This window comes from Mastomys coucha, unplaced genomic scaffold (assembly GCF_008632895.1).
Source record: "Mastomys coucha isolate ucsf_1 unplaced genomic scaffold, UCSF_Mcou_1 pScaffold22, whole genome shotgun sequence".
Classification (NCBI taxonomy): Eukaryota; Metazoa; Chordata; class Mammalia; order Rodentia; family Muridae; genus Mastomys; species Mastomys coucha.
The window spans coordinates 166904898-166910691 of NW_022196905.1; the positions used below are offsets into that span (position 1 = coordinate 166904898).

Consider the following 5794-nt stretch of genomic DNA (forward strand, 5'->3'; position numbering starts at 1 on the left):
TTTTTTTTTTTTCTCACCTCAATTTGGCTGGGTCCCAGAGAGAAAGGAGATTGAGGCAAGGAGATCTCTGAGTTCAAGGTCAGTCTCTGACCCAGCAAGTCCCAGATCCAGGCATGGTGGTACTCACCTTCATCTGTGCCACACCTTGTGCTGGAGGCCTACATTAAGGACATGGGAAGAAGGAAGGCTCATTCTTCGCCTGCTTGCACTTTCTTGCCAGCACATCTGTTGGAACCTACGTCTACAGACCACCTGCGGAAACAACTAGCCCCGTGGACTGAGCAACTACGAGATTCCTGGACTTCCCATCCACGGCTCGTCCGGCAAACGATTGGCTGAATCTGAGAAGAGACCTTGAACTTCGGACTTTTAACGTTGTGGAGATTGCTAAACTATGGAGGCTTTGGAACGTGGACTAAGTGTATTTTTCATTATGCTATGGCCCCTGCAGGCTCAGGTGCTTAACAAGCCTAGGGGAGCAGGGAAGTGGAATGTAATGGCTTGTCTATGCTTGGCCCAGGGAGTGGCACTACTAGGTGTAGACTTGTTGGAGTAGGTGTGTTGCTGTGGGCATTGGCTTTACCATTTACCTCGTTCTAGTTACCTGGAAGTGAGTTTCCTCATATCAGCCTCCAGATGAAAATGTAGAACTCTCTGTTCCACCCGCACCATGTCTGCCTGGATGCTGCCATGCTTCTGCCTTGATTATGGACTAAACCTTTAAACCTTTAAGCCAGCCCCAATTAAATGTTGTCCTTATTAAAAAAAAAAAAAAACAAACAAAAAACCAAACTGGGCAGTGGTGGTAAACATCTTTAATCCCAGCACTTGGGAGACAGGGGCAGGTAGATTTCTGAGTTTGAGGCCAGCCTGGTCTACAGAATGAGTTCACAGACAGCCAGAGCTACACAGAGAAACCCTGTCTCAAAAAACCAAAGAGAGAGAGAGAGAGAGAGAGAGAGAGAGAGAGAGAGACAGAGACAGAGACAGAGAGAGAGAGGGAGAGAGGGAGAGGGAGAGAGGGGGGAGAGAAAGAGAGAGAGAGACAGTCTTTTGCTTTGTAACTTAGATTGGAATCAAACTTGGCATCCTCCTGCTTCGACTTCCAAAGCCTTGGGATTACAGATGCATGTAACTTTTCCTGGCTCTTTGCCAAATTTTTTAATTAAGAAAAAAAATTTATGGTTGGGCGGTGGTGGCGCACGCCTTTAATACCAGCACTTGGGAGGCAGAGGCAGGCGGATTTCTGAGTTCGAGGCCAGCCTGGTCTACAGAGTGAGTTCCAGGACAGCCAGGCTACACAAAGAAACCCTGTCTCGAAAAAACAACAACAACAAAATAATAATAATAATAATAATAATAATAATATAATGTAGGTGCTGGAAAGATGGCTCAGTGGTTAAGAACATCAGCTGCTCTTCCAGAGGACCCGGGTTCAATTCTCAGCACCTGCATGACAATCCACACTGTATCTTGAGTCCAGGGGATCTGACAACCTCACATAGACATACATGTAGGCAAAATACCAGTGCACATAAAAAAAGAAAGAAAAGCTAAGGTAGATAGCAACTGAGGGAAACACCCTACATTCCCATGTGAAGGCTGAGCAATGTCATCAACTTGGTCACCCAGAGGTGCATGTTCATGGCCTGACCTCCAGAGCAGCCCTATGGAAGCTGGAGGGAAGTAGAGTGAGGACCTGGCGCCTGGCCGAAGGCTCTAGAGTGGTCACTGAGCATGCTGTCTTAAGGGATGAAGGACTCCTGGCCTCTTCTTTCTCACAACCTGCCCATGAAGTAAACAGCTTCGCTCCACCTAACCGCAGCCCTAAAAGCAACAGAGCCCCCTAACATGGACTGATACTGCCAAGGCTATAACCCAAACAAACGTTTTTGCTTCATAAGTTGATCTTAAGTATTTGTTGCAGTACTGTAAAGCTAACAAAATACGCAAGATTGATGGGAAGGAGGAAACGGAAGAAACACAAAAACTCTGAGGTTGGAGCCAGACACAGGCTCAGCGTTTGAGAGTACTTGGCTGTGTGATCCTGAGGATGACAGTGTGAATCCCCACACCCACGCCCCAAGCTGGTTGTTCCATACATGGCTATCAGCGTAGCTCTCTGAGGCAGAGAGATGTGAAGATTGCTTCCACTTGGCTTCTCCTCTGGGAAAATGTGAGACCCAGTTTTGGGAGAGATCCTGCCTCAAAGGAATAGATAGATGGAGGTTGACAGAGACCCAGTACCCTCCTCTGGCCTCCGTATATGTGCACAGGCTACACTCTCCACATATTCATGCGCACAAACACACACACATACACAGGCATAAACATGTAAACAAATAAATCTTTAAAAATTACAATGTTGTTCAATTTATTAAAATAACAACAACATCAACAAAAATGAAACCTAAACTTTGATAATAAAAAGTCTAACAAAAGTGCCTATAATTCCGGAATGTAGAAGTTACAGTAGGAACCAGGAATTCAAAGCCAGCCTTGGCTACCCAGCAAATTCCAAGTCAGTTATGGAGGGCTACATGAAACCCTGTCTCAAACACATCCCTCAAAAGAACCTCTTACCTATAATAGCAAACACTGTTAAAACCCATTGTTTGATCAGGCATGGTGGCACATGCATTTAACCCCAGCACTTGGTCTATAAAAAGAGTTCGCCTCCTCTCCTTCCAGTCTGGGATGACCCCAATGCACTGGAACAATAAATTCCTCTTGCTTTTTGCATCAATTCCAGCTCCACGTGGTTCCCTCAGGGGGTCCCCACCACTGGCCAGATGGAGCCCAGCACCTCAACCAGGAAACATTTCACCATCAATGACTTTGAAATTGGGCATCCTCTGGGCAGGGGGGAAATTTGGGCATGTGTACCTGGCTCGACTCAAGGAAAATCATTTCATCATGGCCCCGAAGGTCCTCTTCAAGTCTGAGGTAGAGAAGGAGGGATTAGAGCACCAACTTCGGAGGGAAGTAGAGATCCAGACACACCTACAACACCCGAATATCCTTCACCTGTACAACTACTTCTACTTGGGTAGACACTGGGGTGTAGTTAATTCTGAAGTATTCTCCAGGAGGTGAGAGCTCTATAAAGAGCTTCAGAGAAACCAGAAGTTGAACCAACAGTGTACAGCCACGACAATAGAGGAGTTGTCAGGTGCCCTGACGGAATGCCATGAGAACAAGATGATTCACAGGGACATCAAGCCAGAGAATCTTCTGCTGGGCCTCAGGGGTGAGGTGAAGACCACAGACTTCGGGTGGTCTGTGCATACCCCCTCTCTCAGGAGAAAGATGATGTGTGGGACTCTGGACTACTTGCCCCCAGAAATGATGAGGGGAAAATGTACAATGAGATGGTTGATCTGTTGTGTATTGGGATGCTCTGCTATGAGCTGCTGGGGGGGAGCCACCCTTTGGGAGGGCACCTCCAATGAGACATACAGACACATCTGCCAGGTGGATTTTAAGTTTCCTTCATGAGTGCCTGCAGGAGCTCAGGACTTGATCTCCAAGCTTCTTAGGTACCATCCCTCAGAGCGGCTGAGCCTGGCCCAGGTCCTGAAGCACCCCTGGGTCAGGAACACTCTCGAAGGGTGCTGCCTCCCTGTGTTCAGATGGCTTCCCGAGCCCTGTGTCTCTATTCCTATGTGTTTCTTCAGGAAGCTGTCCAGGTTCTGTTGGTTACTGCATGTGGTTTGCTTGTTTTCTCTTTTGTGAACTGATGATAATTAAAACTGATGATAATTAAAACTGCATCAAAAAAAAAAAGAGTTCTAGGACAACCAGGGACACATAAAGAGACCCTCTCTCAAAAATAAATAAATAAATAAATAAATAAGTAAAGGTGGTTTTATGGTCAGAATTGGTTATCCACTTAACAGGATCTAAAGTCACCTACCAGGCAAGTGTAAAAGGCACACCTATGAGGGGTTACATTAGTCTCTGGGCTAATGATGGATTTTTGATGGATTTATGGATTAAACAAAGCAAGAGAAAATTGTACTGACACAAGACCAAAGCTCTACATCAGTGTCGGTGGCCCTTGGTGGCATCGTCTGGGTTTGCATAGCCTTGGGTAGCTCTATGCCTCCAGTCCAGCCATCCGCAGGCCACAGCACACACGGCCTCTCCCTTAGGCGACTCAACTCTGTGCCTACAACTTTCTTTGATGGATAGCTCACGGCCCTGGCATCGCCAACACTCTGGGCTATCCATTGCAATACCCGCTTCCCCTTCGCGGTTTCCCCGCCCACCAGGGAGCTCCATTTTGGAAATTTTACATTGGGAATTCATCCCACTGGTGTCTAAGTGAGGGTTACTATTGCTGCGGTGAAACACCTTGACCTAAGCAACTTGGAGAGGAAGGGTTTATTTGGCTCACACTTCCTCATTACTGTCCATCATCAAAGGAAGTCAGGACAGGAACTCAAGCAGGGCAGGAACCTGGAGGCAGCAGCTAATGCAGAGAACATGGAAGAGTGCTCCTCACTGGCTTGCTCTTTATGGCTTGCTCAGTCTGCTTTCTTATAGAACCCAGGAGCACCAGCCCAGATGTAGCCTCACTCACAATGGGCTGGCCCCACCCCATCAATTACTAATTAAGAAAACGCCCTCCACCTGAATCGTATGCAGGCATGCTTTTTTGTTTGTTTTTGTTTTTGTTTTCCCCTCAGTTGAGGTTCTCTACTTGAAAGGATAACTCTAGCTTGTGTCACATTGGCATAAAACTAGCCAGGACAATTGACCCTTCAACAACTGGACGTATTAACATCAACATCATAATATAAACATTTTACAAACTTTTTTTACAAGTCCCACAGTCTTTACAAATTCAAACACTTTAAAATTCAGTCTCTTTAAAAATCCAAAGTCTCGGTTACAGAGCGGTTACAGTCTCTGCTCTGACTCTCAAGGCCATTGCACTACACTGAGCTCCATGGAGATGGCGCCAGGGCAGGCGAGCAGGACCGGCACTGGGCGACTCTTGTGCCTCTCGGTGGAAAATCAACTAAATACGGGCAAAGGAGATCCTAAGAAGCTGAGGGGCAAAATGTCCTCATATGCATTCTTTGCGCAAACCTGCCGGGAGGAGCACGAGAAGAAGCACCCGGATGCTTCTGTCAGCTTCTCAGAGTTCTCCAAAAAGTGCTCAGAGAGGTGGAAGACCATGTCTGCTAAAGAAAAGGGGAAATGTGAAGATATGGCAAAGGCTGACAAGGCTCGTTATGAAAGAGAAATGAAAACCTACATCCCCCGCAAAGGGGAGACCAAAAAGAAGTTCAAGGACCCCAGTGCACCCAAGAGGCCTCCTTCGGCTTTCTTCTTGTTCTGTTCTGAGTACCACCCCAAAATCAAAGGCGAGCATCCTGGCTTATCCATTGGTGATGTTGCAAAGAAACTAGGAGAGATGTGGAACAACACTGCAGCAGATGACAAGCAGCCCTATGAGAAGAAGGCTGCCAAGCTGAAGGAGAAGTAGGAGAAGGATATTGCTGCCTACAGAGCTAAAGGAAAACCTGATGCAGTGAAAAAGGGGGTGGTCAAGGCTGAGAAGAGCAAGAAAAAGAAGGAAGTCGGGCTGTGGTGGCGCACGCCTTTAATCCCAGCACTTGGGAGGCAGAGGCAGGCAGATTTCTGAGTTCGAGGCCAGCCTGGTCTCCAGAGTAAGTTCCAGGACAGCCAGGGCTATACAGAGAAACCCTGCCTCAAAAAGAGGGAAGAGGAAGATGATGAGGAGGATGAAGAGGAGGAAGATGAAGAGGATGATGATGAATAA

At 47.0% G+C, this 5794-nt stretch overlaps 2 pseudogenes; both read left to right on the forward strand.

The window, feature by feature from the left end:
* Positions 1-2255: 2255 nt before the first annotated feature.
* LOC116104755 lies at positions 2256-3740 on the forward strand (annotated as a pseudogene).
* Positions 3741-4960: 1220 nt separating this feature from the next.
* LOC116104756 lies at positions 4961-5794 on the forward strand (annotated as a pseudogene).